This window comes from Sus scrofa, chromosome 4 (assembly GCF_054392235.1).
Source record: "Sus scrofa isolate SSC_HxYL_T2T_F1_AM1 chromosome 4, Sscrofa_HxYL_maternal_Yorkshire_Landrace_v2.0, whole genome shotgun sequence".
Taxonomy (NCBI): Eukaryota; Metazoa; Chordata; class Mammalia; order Artiodactyla; family Suidae; genus Sus; species Sus scrofa.
In genome coordinates this window covers 67,265,200-67,289,147 of record NC_139386.1, presented here as the reverse complement: position 1 = coordinate 67,289,147, position 23,948 = coordinate 67,265,200, and the positions used below count along the sequence as shown (strand labels likewise).

Here is a 23,948-nt window from a genome sequence, read left to right as displayed (position 1 = left end):
TGGAGACCGTAAGTTTTTCAAAGTCTGTGAGTCAGTATTTGTTTTGCAAAGAAGTTCATTCTGTCATTTTTTCAGATTCCACATGTAAGTGATAGCATTTGATGTTGGTGTCTCACTGTCTGACTGACTTCACTTAGCATGATAATTTCTAGGTCCATCCATGTTGCTAAAAATGCCAGGATTTTATTCCTTTTAATGGCTGAGTAATATTCCATTGTGTATATGTACCACATCTTCTTGATCCACTCCTCTGTCATGGACATTTAGGTTGTTTCCATGTCTTGGTTATTGAAAAGAGTGCTGCAATGAACATTAAGTACATGTGTCTTTTTGAGTCATGGTTTTCTCTGGATAGATGCCCAAGAGTGGGATTGCTGGATCAAATGGTAGTTCTATGTGTAGTTTTCTGAGGAATCTCCATACTGCTTTCCACAGTGGTTGCACCAATTTACAATCCCACCAACAATGTACTAGGGTTCCTTTTTCTCCACACCCTCTCCAGCACTCTTATTGTTTGTAGACTTTTTGATGATGGCCATTCTGGCTGGTGTTAGGTGGTACCTCATAGTGGTTTTGATTTGCATCTCTCTGATAATGAATGATGTTGAACATCTTTTCATGTGTTTTTTGGCCATCCGTATGTCTTCTTTGGAGAATTGTCTGTTTAGATCTTCTGCCCATTTTTTGATGGGGTTGTTTGTTTTTTTGGTATTGAGCTGCAGAAGGTGTTTAAAGATTTTGGATATGATTATTATTCTTCAATCACTTAGAATAGTCCTTGGCATGTAATAATTGCTTAATCAATGTTAGTCTTCTCCCCTCTTTAAGTTGCTTACCTTCCGTACATTGTTCATAAGCAACTCGCAAAATTATAAAAGGCTTTGCTTCTGAAAAGCTTTTGACATTCAGACATACTGAACTCTCCAGAACGTATGTATGTGTGTAGAATACTTGTCTTCGCGCCCTTAAGTTCACTGCCTCTGATTTATCCTCTGGTCTCTGCCGCCGAAATGTCACCTCCTCAGCAAAGCCATCTCTGAGCATCCCCCAAGTAACCCCCTCCGCACTCCTATCTTCCCTAACTTCACTTTGTCCCATTTCTTTCTTCTTCTTCTTTTTTTTTTTTTCTTTTTGCCTTTTATAGGGCCACTCCCATGGCATATGGAGGTTCCCAGGCTAGGGGTTGAATCGGAGCTGAAGCCACCGGCCTACGCCAGAGCCACAGCAACGTGGGATCTGAGCCGAGTTTGCGACCTACACCACAGCTCACGGCAACACTGGATCCTTAACCCATTGAGCAAGGCCAGGGATTGAACCCACAACCTCTTGGTTCCTAGTCAGATTCATTAACCACTGAGCCACGAAGGGAACTCCTGTCCCATTTCTTTATGGTGCTCAACTTACTAATCATGTCTGTTGGTAAATTTGTGTGTTCCCAGCTCTTCTCACCCACTTCTCTCATGGCCGTGGAGGCAGGGGCCCTGATGTTTTCTTCATCACCAAACCTTCTGCTCCTGGCACTGGACCTGTCCCATTGTGGTCTCTCGATAAATATTGGTTCCATTAATTATCCATTTCAACCAGACCCAAATATGCAGAATGGACATTTACATTCAGATGGTGAAAATGAGGACCACCAAGAGGGGTCAGTAATGGAAAAATCCAACAAATAAGTCTGGGTATGCTGAGCATTATGACCAAAAAGAATAATAATTCTCATTGTGAACTGTATAACATAATTGCTGCTAAAACCTGCTTGCATTACTCTTCCCATACATGGCTTGACATGCCTCCATTCCCAGGTCCAGTAAGGACCAAGAATGTTCTACTGGAAAACAGAAACATCATCCAATCCAAGCATTGCAGGGTTCCACATTCAGTCTCCTTTAAGAAAACTGATTGAACAAAGCTTGAAGCTGGGAAACTTCCCTTTAAGTATGTTTGCATGGATTTATGGCTACATCAGTTTCAACTACCCAGTTTAAATTTCTGCTGAACACCTTTGCATAACAAGTGCTGTATAGCCATATGCAGGTCCTGAAGTTATCAAGTTTTCCAGGCCAGGGTACTTGACTTGGAGAGTGAAAAGACTTAAAAGGAAGACTCATGGTGTTCTTGTTGTTCCTATTGCTCTGAGCATATTTCACACAGGATGAGACTCTCTGGAATATACTTTTGTCCAGATAACAGTCTTGGACCTCTCAAGGTCCACCTGCAGGAACATTCAGCAAAGCAGATGTGTTTCCTACAAGCAAGCATAACTGGCTCTACTGACACCTTCCACTCCATGAATTGTTTTTTAAAAGCAAAGCAAAATTCTCATCTCATTTATTTTTTAATGATTTCTAAGGCAGATAGGAAAGTATATTTTAAAAGGATGAGACTCCAGATGAAATCAGTTGCAGGCTTTGAAATTGATTCAGTTCGAGCATCATCTTCCTGCCCCCTACTGTGTGCTTGCTTCATGCCTGTTACTGTGCTCCCACCACCTCCTCCATACACCTGCATTATAAACACCCCTAAAAGACGTGCTCCTTGAGGACAAACACTCTGGCTTTCAGTTCTGAATTCCAAGGTATCTCTATATCCCAAATTATGTCCAGCACTCTGCCTGGCGTAGAGTAAGAGCTTACTAAATAGTGATGAAGGAATGAGTTAGTCCATGACTTGGAGATATGTTAGTCAGTTGCTTTCCCATTTATAAGCCTCTTCATTTTCTTCTTTTCTTTTTTCATCCACTGCTTGCAGCAGCTCGATGTGGGATCTCAGTTCCTAGACCAGGGTAAAGCCCAGAATCCTAACCACTAGACCACCAGGGAACTCCCCATTTTCCTCTGTTTTTTACCTATCTATCTCTCTATCATCTATCTGTTTGCTTGCTTTTTTAGGCCCACACTCATGCCATATGGAAGTTCCCAGGCTAGGGGTCAAATCAGAGCTACAGCTGCCAGCCCATGCCACAGCCACCCAGGATCTGAGCCACATCTACAGCCGACACCACAGCTCATGGCAATGCCAGATCCTGACCCACTGAGCGAGGCCAGGAATTGAACCCGAGTCTTCATGGATGCTAGTGAGATTCATTTCCACTGAGCCGCAATAGGAACTCCCCATTTTCCTCTATTTTAGACAACATTTTACCTGCACAAATAATACCTGATGAATATATCGCTGAATGCCATATTGTGAAGCAGATGGCTTAATATGAGAAGTCAGGTAGCTCCAGATAGGAATATTTACTCAGTTTCCAGGAAACCATTCTTACCTTTGTTCTAGGCATTAAGTACTTTGTGAGCAGCTCTTTTCTCTGGCTTTTTTCGGGGGGGGGGGTGGGGGATGGGGGGTAGTGCTGGAGAAGTTCCTGGGCCATCCTATAGCAGTGATCCTTAACTGATAGGCCACCAAGGAACTCCCTGTGAGCAGGTCTTAAAAATGCAAGCCAAAAATTTTCTTCTTGATAAGAAATAATGTCTCTTGTTTAAACTTAAGTTAGTCAGATGAGTATGTGATCTAAAAAGAGAGCTTTCTGCAAACTCAAGGACATGGAGAACAGACTTGTGGTTGCCAAGGGGGACGGGGAGGGAGTGGTATGCACTGGGAGTTTTCAGTTAGTAGATGCAAACTATTGCATTTGGAGTGGATAAGCAATGAGATCCTGCTGTATAGCACTGGGAACTATATCCAATCACTGGTAATGGAACATGATGGGGGATAATGTGAGAAACAGAACATATTTGTGTATGTGTATCTATAAATATATAAACTGGGTCACTTTGCTATACAGCAGAAATTGACAGAACGTTGTAAATCAAACATAATAAAAAAATTTTTTTTTAAAAAAGAACTTTCTGAAAAAGTAGCCCACCATGGTATAGGCCACTTTCTCATGAACCTAACTGGTGAGTCAGTACACATTTTTTGCTCCTGATTGGTGGGGTTTCAACAAGGCAAACCAAATAAATCGACTCACACTTCAAGTTATTAGCCCACAATAGACCTGGTTTGCCCTGAACCATCCATCCAGTGACAGCATTCTCCTTTCAACACCTCTTTTTATGCCAAATGAAAATGACATCATAGTTCTGTCGTGGCTTAGTGGTTAACGAATCCAACTAGGAACCATGAGGTTGCGGGTTCGATCCCCGGCCTTGCTCAGTGGGTTAAGGATCCGGCATTGCCATGAGCTGTGGTGTAGGTTGCAGACGCGGCTTGGATCTGGCGTTGCTGTGGCCCTGGTGTAGGCCGGCGGCTACAGCTCCGATCGGACCACTAGCCTGGGAACCTCCATATGCCACGGGAGTGGCCCAAGAAATGGCAAAAAAACAAACAAAAGAAAGACATCACTACAGTTGTTTTCTAGACAGGAGCAGAGGAGCCATGGTCATACCCAGCGTTTCATGGCTGTTATCTTCTTTCCATCGTTTACCTCTCAAGAATGGCATGAGGATTCACAGGAAAAAATCCATCCAGCTCTTTGAAACGAATAACATGAACAGGGCAGGTGTCTGTGTGTCTTGAAGTAATAGTCTACAAACCAAGGGAGATTGTTTTGGTTTTTTTCTCAATTTATTGCATATTCATGTATTCCAGTTCTAATAAGGACCTTGTTATTAAGAGAGACTCTTAATTGTCAATTTTAAGTGAATTCAGAAGTTTCCGTTGTGTCTCAATGTAACGAGCCCGACTAGTATTGATGAAGATGCAGGTTCGATCCCTGGCCTCACTCAGTGGGTTAAGGATCCAGAATTGCCATGAGCTTTGGTGTAGGTTGCAGACATGGCTCAAATCCTGCGTTCCTGTGGCTGTGATGTAGGCTGGCAGCTACAGTTCCAGTTTGATCCTTGTTCTGGGAACTTCCATATGCCGCACCTGCGGCCCTGAAAAGCAAAAAAAAAAAAAAGTAAGTGAATGCTTAAAAAAAAATAACAACCTGAGTTTCTTGAGTTACAGCCCAGACAGGAAGATGTAAAATGCATTGTTCTGAATTGATTTGGTGAGAAAACTTAAAGCACACAAAACAGTGGAACATCAGGGGAAGAGCATGTTTGCACCAAAGATGCACATTTGTGTCCATGGGTGGCTCCATCCAGGCCTGGGAAGACTTTTTTGTTTGTTTGTTTGTTTTTTAGGGCTGCATCCATGGCATATGGAGATTCCCAGGCTAGGGGTTAAATCGGAGCTACAGCTGCTAGCCTACACCACAGCCACAGCAACGCCAGATCCAAGCCAAGTCTGCAACCTACACCACAGCTCACGGGCAACACCAGATCCTTAACCCACTGAGCGAGGCCAGGAATCAAACCTGCATCCTCATGGCTACCGGTGAGATTCCTTTTCACTGAGCCACGATGGGACTCCAGGCCCAGAAAGACTAGAGAGGTTCCTTCCAATATCCCAATATCATACCAACTTAACCACCCTCCCATGGAAGGGCACCTTTCTTCCTCCAGTGTCCTCACTTATCAGAATCAGAACTAGGCAGGTGACCAGAATTGGGGGTGGAGATTAGTACAGGATAGAAGAAATTACTTACCTAGGAAGGTTACCCTCCAGCCCCAGCCAGTCCTATTCGTCTCACTGCCACAGGGCGGAAGAGCATCCGGCTCAGGAAGCAGCCAGAGGTGAGAACTGGAGGGCACCTGCCCTCCCTGTGGGTGATGTGGTAGCTATTAATAGTCTCAGCAAGTGTGTAATACATAGCAAAACACTTAAATGGAGTCAAAAGAGGTAGTTTCTATTTCTGTTTTGTTTTGTTTTGACATACTAGCTATGTGACCTTGAGTCAGGCACTAACCTTTCTGAGTCCTAGTTTCATGACCTGTAATGACCTCACAGGCACTTCCCATTGTGGCGAAACAGAAACAAATCCAAATAGTATCCATGAGGATTCAGGTTCCCTCCCTGGCCTTGCTCAGTGGATCGGGGATCTGGCGTTGCCATGAGCTGCGGTGTAGGTCGAAGACTCAGCTCAGATCCCACGTTGCTGTGGTGTGGCATAGACTAGCAGCTGTAGCTCCAATTGGACCCCTAGCCTGGGAACCTCCAAATGCCACTGGTGCAGTCCTAAAAAAAAAAAAAAAAAAAAATATATATATATATATATATATATATATATAATAACCTCACAGGATTGCTGGAAGAACAAATAAGATAATGGAATGTAGAAGCATATTTATTATAGCTGAAAGCATCACATGCAAGAATTATTGTCATTACTAAAAAAGTCAAAAATCAGGTAAAGGGAAGTATCCAGTGCCTGGCACACAAAAACTACTGAGTTGATGTTTATAGCATGAATGGATGCCTCACAAAACTTTCAGCATTCGAAACACTAATGTCTGCGATGGTGTGCTTAATGGTAAAAAGAAGCGCAAAGGCAGCTTAAGACAAAAAATCACAAGTACTTTATATGAGGAGATTGTAACTAATAATTCTTAACTGTGACTTGCACCTGTGTCTTAGATTGTAGGCTCTCTTCCTACTGAATTTTTTTTTGTAAATTTTATTGGGATATAGGTGATTTACAATGCTGTGTTAATTTCAGTTGTACAGCAAAGTAAATCAACCCTACGTATACATACATATATCCATTCTTTTTCAGATTCGTTCCCCATATAGGCCATCACAGAGTATTGATAGATTTCCCCAAGCTGCATAGTAGGTCCTTGTTCCCGATCAATTTTGTATATAGTTATACTGCAATTTTTCTTTCTTTCTTTTTTTAATTTATTTTATTTTATTTTATTTTGTTTTTGCTTTTTAGGGCCATACCTGCAGCATATGAAAGTTTCTGGGATAGGGGTTGAATCAGAGCTATAGCTGCCTGCCTACACCACAGCCACAGCAACACCAGATCCAAGGCGTGTCTGCAGCCTGCACCACAGCTCACACCCATGCTGGATCCTTAACCCACTGAACAAGGTCAGGGATGGAACCTGCATCCTCATGGATACTAGTTGGGGTCTTAACCCACTGAGCCACAACAACAGGGACTCCATGAAATATTTTTTATTCCATTCTTTCCCTCTGAGTTCTTCCTTTGCTGTATGTATAAAACTCTCACATTAAGGGCTCTCGGTAAATAGGACTTGAATGAATAAGTTAATAAGCTCTCAACTCTAATTTTATTTTAAATTTGCGTTGCTAATTATACAGGTAACAGATGCTTGAGAAAATATACTTTTGTATCATAGGAGCTACAATAGAATAGTTTAAACTCATATGGTATCTTCATTGAATCAGACTTCAGCATTCCACTCAAGATTCGTGCCAGGATGAATCACCAGACAAGTCCATTGTACCCTGGAGAAGAAGTATGATCAAATCTAGGCATTTCTCACTGATGGGACCAGTCCCTTCTGCTCCCTCCCCTGTGAATGGCCTTTCAGTGTTCAAAAACAATGCGCTTTTTTCCAGGACTCTCAGGTCGGCTTGTGAGCATCACACAGCCTGTTGAATCTTTGAAGCTGTGACCACTTGCTTGTGAAAAGAGAGAGTGTCTTTGGAGAATTAGTGTGGGGTAGCATTTTGTGAAAACTGCTCCTTTTGGCAGCATCCGAGGATAAATTGGTATCTCCGCGGTGCAGCTGTGATGATAATTGACTGAAGTTCGGAGCAGAAAGGGCACTGATCATCTTCCTCAGGCAAATAGCTCTGTCCAAAAATCCCCATTCCAAACACCACCCCATCAGCCTTTAAAAGGTAGATCTCTTTGCTGGCTTCCTTTGATGTGCATCTTTTGCAGTTTCTTCCTTTCCTCTGTCAGTTCGCATGTGGTATTTGCTGTGTGTGCAGTGGGAGAGTTTCCTGGACGGTTGTTTGAATGTTAATCAGATTTCACTTGGGGTGGGGGGCAGGGAGACTGAAAGGAAGTCTTTTGATTTCATTTATAATTTGTGGAGGCTTCTATGACTCTTATGTCTGTTCTGAAAATGACTGTCACTTGTAAATTGTCCTCCATGGTACATGATAGTTAATGATAGCAAGATGTGGACTAGAGAAGAGCTTTTCAAAGCAGATGCTTTTACCTTCCCATGGAAGAAGAGCAGAAAGTAGAAAGGTGGTGCCTAACCTGTCTCATTAGCATAAAGCAAGTCAACTGTCAAGAAGAAAAGAGAGTCCTAATAGAGAGTCTTTGAAAATATTCAAGGGGGGGTCAGCTGACCTGCTGACCACAGCTTTTACATGTCTCCTTGTGGGCCAGCTGTGTTCTGTATCTGTTTGAAGGGTTGGGTCTCCTCCATATATGGAGTGTGTCTGCACATTCCTTTTGGTTTTTTTTTTTTTTTTGGTTTTTTTTTTTTTGTCTTTTTGCTATTTCTTGGGCCGCTCCCGCGGCATATGGAGTTTCCCAGGCTAGGGGTCTAATCGGAGCTGTAGCTGCCAGCCTATGCCAGAGCCACAGCAACGCAGGATCCGAGCTGCGTCTGCAACCTACACCACAGCTCACGGCAACGCCGGATCCTTAACCCACTGAGCAAGGGCAGGGATCGAACCCGCAACCTCATGGTTCCTAGTCGGATTCGTTAACCACTGCGCCACGACAGGAACTCCCACATTCCTTTTGAATCCCCATCGCCTCCCCAGGCACATAGTAGGAGCTCAATAAATGTTCACTGGCTGGGAATCACTTAGGCTCAGCTGTGTGCCCTGAACTGGCAGCAGACACACTTGGCCCAACACAAGGTCAAATTGTACCCTCTTCCTAGGCACCCCCCAGCCACTTCCAGGTCCTACCATGCAACGAGAGGAGTCTCAGTGATGACTTTGATATTCAAAACCCTCATTTCATTAAAATCCAAAGTTGAAAGTAATCTGGAATGGCCGGCGTAGGTATTTCCTCTTCTTCCACAGACAAGGGAACCATATGCCTTGCAGGTTAGGGCTTCTTCATTTTCTTTTTTGTTGTTGTTGTTGTTTTAGGGCCATCCCGGCGGCACATGGAAGTTCCCAGGCTAGGGGTCACATTGGAGCTGCAGCTGCCGGCCTAGCCACAGCCACAGCAATGCCAGATCTGAGCCACATCTGACACCTACGCCTCAACTTGTGGCAATGCCAGATCCTTAATCCAGGGATTAAGGAGCGAGGCCAGGGATCAAACTCCCATCCTCATGGATACGAGTCAGGTTCATTACAGCTGAGCTACAGCGGGAACTCCCTGGAGCGTTTCATTTTTGTGACTGCAAAGCAACACATAAATGTAAGGGACCACCGCCCCCTCTATCAGGTAGCAGAGACAATAGAAAGGACACTAAATCTTAGGGTCATCATGATTTTGAAACCTAGCTCTGACATGTGTCACACAGCTTTTGAGTTAAAAAACAAAAAAGCAACCTTACTAGGTTTTGTTCTCTCATAATGAGAATATTAAATACAACGTTCTCGCCTCTACCCACTGGAGTGGGATTAGGTGAGATAAGTGCCTGATGCCAGGGAGCTTCTCAGCTAGTGTTCGTGGCTCTTCCCCAAGGGCCTCTGGTGGGGCAGAGCTGACTCACAAGCCAACAGGAGCCTATGATGGCCAGTGATGAATGCCTGGCCAGTGATGAATGCCTGGTATGTCATCAGGTGCTTAGGATTGTGTGACAGCAACAGGGAGGGTGATAACGATACAAGTCCAAGGTCCTTCCCAATGTAGTGGGGATGCTTCTCCCACAGGGGTCTTTCCATTTAGAACAAAGGGAAATCCACATCTTCCTCCATAAGTCCCTCTGGGGGTACAGCTGGGGATGCGGAGGCGTGCTGTAGTCCAAGGTCGCCACCCGCATGGCATGTGTCAGCCCAGCTCCCTTTACCTGAGCCCAAGCCTCTCCTCCTGTGGATTCAAACTTCCCTCTAGAATAGCATTTCCTGAAATTCCTGCTCTCTGCTAGCCGGTATCGCGTGGCGTTGGGTTTTGACAAATTTGGTATTCCATGAAATAGACCTCGTGTTTGTAGCGTTTTTCTTATTTCCAGGAGAGGCATCAGTAGGCAAGTGGGGACCCGCTTACTCATGCGCGTTCGTATCTTCAATTTCAAATAAATTAGTTATTTGCTCTTTTGTCTCTTGGAGATGGTCTTTAATTTTTCCCTCTTACTTTGTGTAGTGTATATAACTCTTGGGGTTCCTGTTGTGGCTCAGTGGCTTAAGAAGCCAACATAGTGTCTGTGAGGATGCAGGTTGGATCCCTGGCCTCGCTCAGTGGGTTAAGGATCCAGTATTGCCGTGAGCTGTGGTGTAGATCGCTGATGCGGCTCGGATCCCGAGTTGCTTTGACTGTGGTATAGGCCAGCAGCTGCAGCTCTGGTTCGACCCCTACCTAGCCTGGGAACTTCCATATGCCACAAGTGCGGCCCTAAGAAAGAAAAAAAAAATGTGTGTGTGTGTGTGTGTGTGTGTGTGTGTATCCTTACCGGTGCCCAAAATTATTTTGCATGAATCTTGTGAATTTTAGGTAATGTGGCTTTGCCCGGAGTGATCAGAATTACTTGGGAGACATCCCGCAGTTCTTGAAGGTATCTTAAAATGCATCTCAGGGCTCCATTCTGTTCCAGCCACTGACATTGTAGATCTGCAGGCTCTCCCAGCCTGGCTGAGGGGGTCCTGAGTGGAACTCCCCAGCAGGGACATCCTAACAGACTGTTGATGAGTCCGGTTTCCACCCGAGTCTCTATCTAAGGCTTCCCCGCCCCACCTCGCATAAATGGCAGGTGGGGCCAGCTTGAGGATCTCATCCCAGCCCCTCCACGCTCTCAAACACAGAAAGGTGGAGGCAGAGACCTATGGGAAGAAAGCTGTTCAGACGCAGAGCCGAGACGGGATCAGATGAGCAGATGAAATGTTTACATTGTAGACGAGGCTCTTGTTCAGCTGCTAAAACCAAACAACATCTGTCGCAGTCCTGTGGGGCCCAGAGGCCCTCATCACCTTCATGTCAGAAACAGAAGGCGGTGGGCCTGACTGTGACACCATCTGTGTGCCAGGGACTCAGGCCAAAAGGCCAGGAGCCCAAGGGCTTCATTTTACTTCATCCAGTCCGCAGTGAGGCAGAATCTTGGAACAGATAAGCAGAATTGTCATCCCTTCTCTCCCTCACCTAACCCACCACGACCTCCAAGCAAGCACACGAGGGACAATTTGCTGCTTTCCTGGAGTCCATGGAGCTTCTTTCTACGAAGACCCTCTGATTTTAAGCGCGCCTCCTCCAGAACTGCCCTTTTGAGAACAATGACACATGGCACTGCTGTCACCCTGTCCTCCTGGGCCTTTGCTGCCTCATCAGCCACTACCCAGCTAGGGCCCTCCCTCAGCAAGGCTCGGTGACAGATTATCATCCTGGGCAAGGAGAGGACAGGTACTTCCTCCAAGTGAAGAAAGAGAATCTGCATCTTCTCCATTGCATCATTCCCCCCTTAACCTTGACCTTCCGTTGCTCCTCAAAGTGCAGCCCATGGACCAGCAGCATCAGCATCACCTGAGAGCTTGAGGGCTCCGCAGCATCACAGAGCCACCACGCACACAGAATCAGAATCTGTATTGAACAAGATTCCCCCTGTGATGCCTGTGCACGGTCAGAGCCAAGAGGCCCCTCTCTAAGTCTCACGTTCATGATCAAATGTGTGATTATTCTGTGTTGACCTCAAGTGAAAGGAAATCTCTGCTTCTTCCCAGACTTAGAAGAAAAAAATAATGAAGACATTCAAACATCTGTAGACCAAAAAGCCCAGCTATGCAGAAGTTAGTGTTTTGTTTGTTTGTCTTTGTTCTTTGGTTTTTTTGTCTTTTTAAGGCTGAACCTGTGGCACATGGACGTTCCCAGGCTAGGGGTCGAATCAGAGCTGCAACTGCCAGCCTACAGCAACAGCCACAGCAACACCAGATCCAAGCCTCATCTGTGACCTACACCATAGCTCACTGCAATGACAGATCCTCAACCTGCTGAGCGGGGCCGAGGATGGAACCCACATCCTCATGAATACTAGTCAAATTCATTACCACTGAGCCACAATAGGCACTCCAGAACTTAGTTGTTAACATTGGCCATATAATGCAGAGCTCTGGCTGCCTGGCCCTGCCCCAGCTCAGAGAGTTTCCTCAGAAAAGAGCCTGTGTTTGTTATGTAGAAGCAGCCAGACAGTGACGTGGAGTGTTTCCTTCAATGCCTGTCCACCCGCTCCTGTCCACCTTCTGAGCAAGGGGAGGTCCCAGGCCCTCAGGTCTACCTTCAACTGAATCCAGAGAAGAGCCAGCAAAAACCAATTGGAACATCCCTGTAAATCAAGGGCCATTAATATTTTACAAGATGAAGAGTACTTTTTTCAAAAATAAAACCCAGAGTTATCATTTCAGTAGGCTGGGGAAATGTACAGATCCTTTTTATAGCTGCATATGAGAGCAGTTCCATAACAATTTAAATTTCTTCTTCTGATTCTCAGGTCTTCTCTGCTGAGCGGGGAAAAACATGTAGTAAAGCGCTCAGGTGTCCTTTAGCCCCTCAGGCACACGTGTGCCCACAACGCGCTCCTCACAGTCCTGGGGCACGACTATCCCCCAGGGCAGGGATGAGTTCTTCCATGGAGCAGGGCAGTGTCCCCTTTACCATTCTGGTCCTCAGTTTCCCCTTTTGCAACAAGCTGTTCTTTAAGAGCCCAGAGGCCTTTTCCTCTGCCACAGGGGGGCGGTAGTGAGACCCAAGCTTGGATTCCAGGAGCCACTGCTTTCTCTGTGGATTCCCAACCAGATGGTCGCTAGCAGAGACCCCCAAGGAGCACCTGGTTTATGCTTTGGTGGTGGTGGTGTTATTTTGTCCTACGCAGTAGCCATAAGGACTGTGGGTTCGATCCCTGGCCTCACTCAGTGGGTTAAGGATATGGCGTTGCTGTGGCTGTGGTGTAGGCCGGCAGCTGTAGCTCTGATTGGACCCCTAGCCTGAGAACTTCCATATGCCTCGGGTGCGGCCCTAAAAAGACAAAAAAGAAAGAAAGGAAAGGAGGGAGGGAGGAAGAAGGAAAGATTGAATTACTTGGAACATTTAAAAAGTCAGGAAAGTTCATATCTTTTTTTTTTTCCTAACATCCATATTTCTGGCTTCCTTTGATTTGAAAATCTGAAGATAGTCACCCTCATTTTCCGGTGACAGCAGTCAGCTAAATTCCTAGCGACTTCCCACTTTAGACCCCCTCTCCGTTCCCCACCGACCCCTCCCCTCCCCAGGGTCTTCCACCCGCCCCTGCCTCACTCCGGATTCACTCCTGATTGTGACGCACCTGGGCTCCCAAGGCATTTCTGTTGCCAACTCCTTTTCACAGGCTAAGGTGGAGCTGGGCTCCCAGTCCGGGCTAGAGTGTGAGAAGCCAGATGGCTGGTGGGAGGGTCCACTTGATTTGGTTTACAAAGCACTAAAATATTCCCTTGGAATATCAGATTAAAAAAAAAAAAAAAAAAGGTGCACCAGTGTGTGGTGAAACTATCTAATGAGCGATTCAACAGGGTGCCAGCCTTTAAGCATCTAATGTCAGTTTAACTAGTAGGTTCTGTTGCTGAACTGAAATGCAGAGACAGGGTTTGGGGTAGAGGAGAAAAGGATAGCTTTTATTGCTTTGCAAATAAAAGCAGAGGAGGCCACAGCAGGCTAACGCCTTAAAACTGTGCCCTCCATTGGAAAGAATTGCAAGAGGAGTTTTATAGTAAAAAGGAGAAAAACGGGTTTTCAGAGAGGAATCAGTATTCGGAAAAGCATACATGAAAAGCATACATTGTTCTTTCCTTAGGGGACTCTTAGTCATCAAAGCTGGAATCAGGAGCCCTCGGCCTGATCATGACGGTGGTCTTCTGGGTTACTGCCTAGAATAACAGTATTTGCAAAAAGGGCATATTGATCAGAGATTAGAACAAACTAGGAAAGTTCCTGAAAAACATCATGTGGTAATAATCTTTAAGCCACAGGCGATTTTGCTTAAGGTGCCTAATCTTTAGCTTATGGATTGTGTTTAGGGTGCAATTAAGCCAGGGAGAAGGACAAGGTAGGACTCTAAGCTGTTCAGTTTTAAAGTATTCATTTCTTCCCGCTGTGTGGTACTGGGAATTATATCTAGTCACTTGTGATGGAGCATGATAATGTGAGAAAAAAGAATGTATACATGTATGTGTGACTGGGTCACCTTGCTGTAAAGTATAAAATTGACAGAACACTGTAAACCAGTTATAATGGAAAAAATAAAAATCATTATTATTATTATTATTATTTTGTCTTTTGGCCTTTTAGGCCATACCCAAGGCATATGGAGGTTCCCAGGACAGAGGTCCAATCGGAACTGTTGCTGCCGGCCTACACCAGAGATACTAGCAGCACCAGATCCGAGCCGCATCTGCAACCTACACCACAGCTCACGGCAATGCCGGATCCTTAACCCACTGAGCAAGGCCAGGGATCGAACCTGCAACCTTCTGGTTCCTAGTCGGATTTGTTTCTGCTGCGCCATGGTAGGAACTCCCCAAAAATCAATATAAAAAAAATAAATAAAGTACTCATTTCTAAAAGAAGCATAAGGAATATAATTTTTCTCTTAGGTGTATAAAATGCCTACCTCATTATCCCTTGAGAGGAAACCAGAATCCGGCCCTAAGACTGTACTATTGTTGCTTGACTGCTCATCCTTGGTCTCTGCATTCCCTCCCTTCCCTGATCAGCAACTGTCTGAACCTGCCCCTTGGAACTCAGGGAAGGCCATGGAGGCTGAATGAGGCCCATTTCCGAAGAATAAGAAATGGGAGACACAGACAGGTTTTTGTGCCAGGAGCCCCACAGGGCCCTGCTAGGTTACAGTTCCTCTTGCTGTCTGCCCTCCTTTGGGCTGGCTCCAGCCTTCCCTCAGGATCGCCGCATGGTCCATGCTGTATCCCATCTGGGTGCAGTCCCTGTATAGCCTCTGAGCTCACTCACCACCCCTTGCTGCTACCTTGCACTGTAACTCTACAGAGGCAACTTATGCGTTGCTCTTCCTTTGTTTTAGTGTTTTATTCTTAGTGATGTCAGATCAATAGAAAAGAGCTGAGGATGGCATCACTTACACACGTCCTGTCTTCATCTATTTATTTTTTTTTACAACTGAAAATTTTTTATTTTTTAATTACTCAATGAATTTTATTACATTTGTAATTGTACAACAATAGTCACAACCAAATTTTATAGCATTTCCGTCCCATACCCTCAGTGCATCCCCCCACCCCGCAACCTGTCTCATTTGGAAACTGTAATTTTTTTCAAAGTCTGTGGGTCAGTATCTGTTTTGCAAAGAAGTTCATTGTGTCCTTTTTTCAGATTCCACATGTAAGTGATAGCATTTGATGTTGGTGTCTCACTGTCTGACTGACTTCACTTAGCATGATAATTTCTAGGTCCATCATCCATGTTGCTAAAAATGCCGTTATTTCTTTCCTTTTAATGACTTAGTAATATTCCATTGTGTATATGTACCACATCTTCTTGATCCACTCCTCTGTCAGTGGACATTTAGGTTGTTTCCATGTCTTGGCTATTGAAAAAAATGCTGCAATGAACATTGGAGTACATGTGTCTTTTTGAGTCATGGTTTTCTCTGGATAGATGCCCAAGAGTGGGATTGCTGGATCGAATGGTAATTCTATTTTTAATTTTCTGAGGACTCTTTATGCTGTTTTCCACAGTGGTTGCACCAATTTACAATCCCACCAACAATGTACTAGGGTTCCTTTTTCTCCACACCCTTCCTGGCCTTATTGAAGCCTACACATTGCCACCTGGCTCCAGATTGGTTTTTTCCCTAAAGAATAAAATAGTACAGGTATTCCACCCTGATCCCTTCTCTTCCCACACTTTCCAGAGGTTACCAGTAGCCTAAATTAACTTTCTCTCCCATTATTTAAAATAATATTTTTAGGCAGTTCCCACTGTGACTCAGTGGGTTAAGAACCAGACTAGTATCCATGAGGATGCGGGTTCAATCCCTGGTCTCACTCAGTGGGTTAAGGATCCGGCATTGCTGCAAGCTATGGCGTAGGTTCCAGATGCGTCTCGGATCCTGTGTTGCTGTGACTGTGGTATAGGCCAGCAGCTGCAGCTCCAATTTGACCCCTAGCCTGAGAACTTCCATATGCCCGAAGGTGCAGCCCTAAAAATAAAAAAAAAAAAATAGTATGTTTTTAGATTCAACCATCTGATTCAGGTTCCTTTTTAAGTGCTATGTAGCATTCCACTGGAAGATACGGGATGATTGATTTTAATCTCCCCAACTCCTGCTGTGTCTTTTTTTTTTAATTAAAGCATCACTGATTTACAATGTCATGTCAATTTCGAGTGTACAGCACAGTGATTCAGTTTTGGATATATATTCTTTTTCAGATTCTCTTCCCATATAGGTTATTACAAAATATTGAGTATATACAGTTTCCTGTGCTATACAGTAGATCCTTGTTGGTTATCTGGTTTTTTGTTTTGTTTTGTGTTTTGTTTTCTTTTTTGCCATTTTTGGAGCCGCATCTGCGGCATAAGGAGGTTCCCAGGCTAGGGGTCAAATTGGAGTTGTAGCCTCCTGACTACACCATAGCCACAGCAATGGCAGATCTGAGCCCCATCTGCAACCTACACCACAGCTCACGGCAACGCCAGATCCTTAACCCACTGATGGGGGCCAAGGATCAAACCTGCAACCTCATGGTTCCTAGTCGGATTCGTTTCTGCTGCACCATGATGGGAACTCCTTCTTATGTCTTACTTAAGAAACATGAGATCATAAGTACATTTTCATACGTTATTTTCTAAAAGTTTTAAAGTTTTACTCTCCACATTTAAATCACTGATCGCCCCCACCCCTGGAATTTGTGTATATTAGGAAATAGGAATCTATTCATTTTCCACTTTTATTGAAGACTTTATTTTTTCCACAGCCATCTGCAGTAGCACCTCTATCATATATGTATCATATACGTTTGGGGCTGATTCTGGGCTCTCTGTTCTGTTTCATTGGTCCTTTTTTTAAAATTATAGTTGATTTACAATGTTCTGTCAATTTCTGCTGTACAGAAGAATGACCTAGTCATTCATATATATATACTTACATACACATACATTCTTTTTCTATCATCTTCTATCATGTTCTATCACAAGTGATTGGATGTAGTTCCCTATATATATATATATATATAGCAGGACCTCATTGCTTATCCACTCTCAGTGTAATGGTTCGCATCTGCTAAATTGGTCCTTTTTAATCTATTCCACATAACTGTAACATGCCTTCGTTACCAAGGAAGGCTTCCTAACAACGGCAGCTTCAACAATTTTTTTGTATTTTAAGTTATCTTAGCTTTTCTTTTTCTTTTATTGAAATAATATTGACCTACAATACTATGGTAATTTCAGGTGTACAATGCAGTGATTCAACATTTAAATATGTTACAAAATGATCACCACGATAAGTCTAATAACCACCTATCCCCATACAAAGTCATTACAGTATCATTAACCATATCCCTTATGCTGTGTATTATAGTCCCTATAACTCTTCTTTTTTTTTTTTTTTTTTGACTTTTCTAGGGCCGCTCCCGCAGCATATGGGGGTTCCCAGGCCAGGGGTTGAATCGGAGCTGTAGCCACCGGCCTACGCCACAGCCACAGCAACTCGCGATCTGAGCTGCATCTCCAACCTACACTACAGCTCATGGCAACACCGGATCCTTAACCCACTGAGCAAGGCCAGGGATTGAACCCACAACCTCGTGGTTCCTAGTCGGATTCGTTAACCACTGCACCACAATGGGAACTCCCCACCCCATAACTCTTTTAACCTGTTGCTGTTCTAGGAAAATGTTAATATCGTCTTGTTTTGTATCAGGAGACTCTCTTTTGGGATTTTGATTGGCATTGCACTGCCATAGATTAATTCGGAATTTTGTTTTAAGGAGATAGTTTTTACAAGGTTAAGGAAGTTTCTTTTTATTTGTAGTTTGGTAAGACTTCTTCATCTTAAATGAGTGTTGAAGGCTATCAATTTTTTTGTGTGTCTACTGGTATGATCATATGTTTTATGACATAGTCTCTTTAAATGTGTTTATTATATTTCATTAATATTTCATTAATAGATTTTAAATATTAAACTATGCTTGCATTCCTTAAATAAAGTCTCCTTAGTCATACATACTGCCGAACTAATTTGCTAATATTTTATTTAAGAATTGTTCATCCATATTCATTAGTGAGATTAGTCTATAATTTTCTTATACTTTCTTTTCGCTTTTATTTGTTAGCCAAATGAGTTGGATAGCTTTCTCTTTTTCTGTTCTTTAAAATAGTTTATATAATAAGACATTACTTGTTCCTTGAAGATTTGTTAAGCATCATGTATAAAACCACTCAGGCTATGTGTCTTTTGGGCAAAATTAAGCTTCTGTTTACTGATTGCAGTTTTTTTAAGAGTTGTTGGTGTATTCAGACTCTCAACTTCTCCTTGAGTCGCTTTGGTATTTCGTTGTTTTGTAGGAAAGTACCCATTTTATCTTGGTATTCAATATTATTGGCATAAAGATGTCCATCATAATACTTCATTTTTTAAATTTCTGAAATACGATTAGTTACATATCCCTTATAATTTCATGATTTTTCTGTTACTATTTCTACTCCTCCATCCTTCTCTCTCTCTCTTTTCTTTCTCCAGCCTTTTTTGCTTTTTCATTTACACATATCATCACAAAGCTCAACTCTGAATTTTCTTGTGCTACAGTTTTGAAATTATAATTGATTTCTGAGATGGTAAGTAGGGCTATTTCTAAATATGCATGATTTTAGGTAGAATGTGCTGCCAGAAAGACGGTCTCCTGGTATTTTAATCTCCTATTTTCCCTGGTATTTTTCTAATTCTGACTAAAGACATCAATGTTGCAACTTGGAGTACAATCAAACTCCATCTCCCTAGCTTCTAAACTAGATGTTTGGGAAGAAAAAAAAAATTCTTATCCTTCCTGGCCTTCATCTTTCCCTATATCAGAAGTAATTTTAATTGCTAAATATCATATATCTTAAAACATCGTTGAGGGAGTTCCCTTCGTGGCTCAGCAGTTAATGAACCTGACTTAGATCCATGAGGACGCAGGTTCAATCCCGAGCCTCGCTCAGTGGGTTAAAGGATCCGGCGTTGCTGTGGTGTAGGTCGAAGTCACGGCTCGATTCCTGTGGCTGTGTATAAGCCAGCAGCTGTAGCTCCAATTCGACCCCTAGCCTGGGAACTTCCATATGCCATGAGTGCGGCCCTAAAGAAAGCAAAAAAAAAAAAAAAAAAATTGTTGAGATTAAACTTATTAAAAGAAAAAATATTCCTGGAGTTCCCTGGTAGCTCAGCAGGATAAGAATCCAGCGTTGTCACTGCTGTGGCTCGGGATTAATCCTTGGCCTGGGAACTTCTGCGTGCCATGGGCATGGCCAAAAAAAAGAAAAATATATTCATTTGTAATTTATTCCTATATTCTTGTGCTTTACTACAGACTTCTTCCCTTGCCTCCTAATCTCCATACCCTGCCCTCCCATGCCTCACCCCCTCCCCCAGTTGTGCATCATCACCTTTTAAAATCTGGGAACTTGCGGCACTGCAAAAAGCTCTTCTGTTATCCTGAGGGCTGCCCTGTCTTAGCCCCTCTGTCTCTTTTCCCCATAGCACACAAAAAGAGCAAACCAAACTGAAAGCAGGTGGGGAAGTGGGCCATTCCCGGGACAACCTTCTGGCTCCCAGCCCAAAGTTCTACTTTGAAAAAAGACCTCCTCTTGGAGATCCCCCTGTGGCAAAACGGGATCCTTGCTGGCATCTTGGGAGTGGTGGGTGGCAGGTTCCATCCCTGGCCCAGCACAGTGGGTTAAGGATCCAGCATTGGCACAAGTGGGGCTTAAATTGTGACTTCAGCTCAAATCTGATCCCTGGCCCAGAAATTCCATATGCTGCGGGGTGGCCAAAAATGGGAAAACAAAAACAAAAACCCTCCTCTGTCTTTCCTAGGCTGTGTGTCTCCCCCGAGGAGTTAGACATAAAGCCTGTGGCTATCTGGGAAGCATAAATTCCCACCATCGACTTTTCTAAAGAGATCCCTTTTCTAAAGCAGCCTCCTTCAGGAAGGGAGCAGACCTGCCTGCACCTCTGAGCTTTGGCTTGTCCACACAAAGCCTAGAAGCCGCCCCAACCCCCCAGGGCCAGTGGAGGAGGGGTGGGGAGACTGCCCTTGGCAATGACACTCCACGACTGCCTAAGAAAGTTTCAAATCACCGGAACTCTATCAGCCAAACAAAATAGCAGCAATTTCAACAGATAATCAGCTTTCATCACAGTGGCAGCTGGCACATTGTGAACATTCAGTAAATATTAATCAATAGCTATCCAGTGGCACTGAAGAGAGAGAAAGGAATAATCTCATGGCTTAACCAAGGTCACACAAAACAGACGCCTCGGGGCTCTCATTTTCAGAGGTGGGGATGTGTTCCACCAGCTAGAGCTGCTTAGGCAGGAGATGCTGCTCTGGGCCAAAAGCATTGTGCTTCCGCGGGCAAGCTCTCCAGGACAGAGGACATGTTCTGTTTATGGCTCATCTGTATTAGTGAAAGGGGATTATTATGTATACCCTAAGCCAGCCTCCTGAGAATCTTCTAGAACTATTTTTGAAGCCGTCAGGTGAGGGAGCTGAGGCAGATCCTGACTGGACATTAAAAAAAAAAAAAAAAAAAAAAAAAGGAGTTCCCATTGTGGCACACTGGAAACAAACCCAACTAGTGTCCATGAGGATGCAGGTTCAATCCCTGGCCTTGCTCAGCAAATTAAGAATCCTGTGTTGCTGTGGCTGTGGTGTAGGCCAGCAGCTACAGCTCTGATTCGACCCCTAGCCTGGGAACTTCCATATGCTGTGGGCATGGCCCTAAAAACAAACAAACAAATAAAACAAAAGAAAAAACCCACAGCATTAGCAAATACCTCATTCCACCCCAATTTCCAACCTATGTGTCTAATACAAATACAATCCAATATCACATCGTAGTTTCCTGTATCTGAAAATTGGCCACACTGGGGATAAGTCTTATCCACTTGGTGAACAACCTTCCCAGAACTAAAAAAGATGGAAAATATTATTTAAAACCACAGAGAGAGAAAACTTTACCAAATAACCTAATCAGTTTAGTAGAGTCAAGTTTACCCAGTGACATAATCAGTTTAGTCTTGTTTGCTGGGTGAGGGCCTGACACGGTTCCTGGCTCTCTTGGAAGGTCCGATTTCAATCACCCTTTTTAGAGCATATCGGAAGATGGGCACAGTCTCTAGCCAAGAACAGGAAGTGGGCTTCTGATCTAGAGCCACTGTCTAAACAGGCTGAGAGCATCTGCCCTGTCCCCTGCCTACAGGTGGAGCTGAAGTCTCCTGGGAAAAGGCTCCCCTCCAGGGCCAACAGTTGCTCCAGGGATGTTTCCAGCTCTACTTTGCTAAAGGCTTTACTCTCTGCGCTCACTAGTCATCCCTCTGGGATCTTATTCCCTTCTGCCCCATGCTCACAGGCGGTTCCCAGCTCATTCCTACCCCCAAGTTCCCTCACTCAGTCAAGTCCAGCTCTGAAACCCAGACTTGACCACGGTCCTGGATGTCTCTCCCCAGCAGGGGAGCTTGGATGTGAATGAGCTTGAGGGAGGGACCAGTCCATCACAATTCTTCTTCACCCTGTTCCCTGCTTCCCGGAAGGGCACCCTTTGGAAAAGATGCACCCTACAACCAGAGTCTGCCTCACCCTGTATCTCACTTCCCCCGATTTCAGGCTTCTTCAGAATATAGTCTTTACACTTTCATCAGCTGTCTTGCACGTGACCATCTCCTAATAAAGATTTCTTGATGGATTTCCAGTCAGTTAACTTGCTAGCTTATCTATAATCGGTGATGATTATAAAAGGTTGGGTTTTTTTTTTTTTTCAGTAGCTACTAAAACTTTATTTTTGATACATAAAATTCATGGAGAACCAAGGCTGAAGTCATTCCTTAAGACTTTGAATCAAACAGCCTATTGCTTTTGACACAGCTATACGTTTTAAAATAAGAAAACATTCTGCGGATGTGAAGGTAAATTATACCTAGCACCTCGTGATCTCGTAAGCCTCAGACTTGCAAAACAACAAAATTAAGCTCCTTGTTCTTCAGCCTTACAGGCTTCTATTATGATTCCCCGGGAAGACCACAGAATATAAACTGAGACTGGCTCTCAGCAGAGGGAAGCATAAGCCAGTCTCTCTCCTTCATAATTATTTTATTTAGAAGGCATAGAAGAGACATATAGAAAAATAACAGTGTGCAGAGTCCAGGGAGAACTCATTTCTTGGAGCGGGTTTTACATGAATTAGAAATGTATTTTCTCCATCTGCTGCTGCTACTGCTCTTATGAAATTTGGGATTCACAAATTGCAGTTTGTATAACACTAACTCTGGGACTCGGAAAATCTACTCGGCATCTGTAACCTGAAGCAGATATTCCGGATTACTTCTGAAAACTCCACGGCACAATCGGGAACCTGCGCTCTGTCGGGCTTCCCCCACATCTGACGGGCAATACCACTTGCTTGTCAAGGGAGAGGATGTTAGCGCCTTGGCATCAGTTACTGGACCACATTTCATGTCTGATAATCCTTCACAGCCCTTTGGTGTGACTACTCCCAGCATCCCTTAATGCAGAAAGTCTCATCATCCAGCTAAAAAGACATCCTTACTGAGGCTGAAAACATAGGCTCACGGGACACCACAAGATAAAAAAGGAATTTAAAGGTACATACACAACACAGCCTCTCTAACAGAAAACGGAGGAAAACAGATATCCCTGTAATCAAAAAGAAATAAATAGGAGTTCCAGCTATGGCACAGTGGGTTAAAGATCCAGTGTTGTCTCTGCAGTGCCTCAGGTCACTGCTGAGGCTCAAGTTCGATCTCTGGCCTGGCACAGTGGATTAAGGATCCGGCGTTGCCACAGCTGTGGCGTAGTTCACAGCAGCAGCTCACATTCAGTCCCTGGCCCGGGAACCTCTCTATGTCTTAAGTGCAGCCAAAAAAAGAAAAGAAGAAAGAAAGAAAGAAAACACGTGAGCAGTGACTCAAATGAAATGATAAATGCAAAACTCAGCACCCAAAAAAAATCTGTTATTTTTTCATCTTCATTTTTTTTATTAGGCATGAAAAGGATCAGATTCTACAGTTCTAGAACATTCTCTGTAGCAAAGTAACCACAGATGGCCAATCTACCCAAATACAAATGCCTAAGGCATTTTATTCATTCTCCCAACAGTGCCAGGCACTGAGACTGCAGAGATAAAACAAGGCTTTGAAGAAGCTTCAGCACTAGTGGAGAGGCAGAGACAGTGGCAATCACAATAGACATGACCATGTCTTTTTGGAGGGTTTTTTTTTGCTTTTTAGGGCCATACCCATGGCATATGCAAGTTCCCAGGCCAGGGGTCAGACTGGAGCTGTAGCCACCGGCCTACACCACAGCCACAGCAATGCGGGATCTGAGTAGCATCTGTGAGCTATGTTGCACCGGATTCTTAACCCACTGAGCAAGGCCAGGGCTTAGCCTGCATCCTCATGGATCCTAGTCAGGTTTGTTATTGCTGAGCCACGACAGGAACTCCAACACGACCGTGCTTAAATAGAGGAAGGTATATGCCGGGGCCAGCTCAGCAGGATGGGGCTGAAGAACGGGTGCTGTGGAACTTAAGGAAAAAAGGTTAAAATAAAACAAGACACAGAGACATTTATCTTAAGTAGAGGTGGGAGCAGGGGACTCAGGTCTCAGGGACCAAGAGCGCCCTGCCTCAAGAAACCACACTGCTTTTATTGTGCTCTTTAGATGAGATCAAGTGAGGAGTGGCTATGGGTGGATGATACAGGGTTTGTTTACTATTATATAAGTTCTTTTACTATTTAAAAAGC

General features: G+C 44.0%; 1 protein-coding gene and 1 long non-coding RNA gene across 2 annotated transcripts in view; both read left to right on the top strand.

Annotated features, from left to right (window-relative positions):
- Nucleotides 1–23,948, top strand: part of KCNB2 (potassium voltage-gated channel subfamily B member 2) — a 428,677-nt gene that overhangs the window by 348,043 nt on the left and 56,686 nt on the right. The gene's annotated exons all lie outside the window — the stretch shown is intronic.
- On the top strand, nt 1,125–22,860 carry LOC146403841 (uncharacterized). The gene is made up of 2 exons (XR_014843694.1): nt 1,125–1,229; nt 20,806–22,860. It is a non-coding gene; the product is annotated as an uncharacterized LOC146403841 (long non-coding RNA).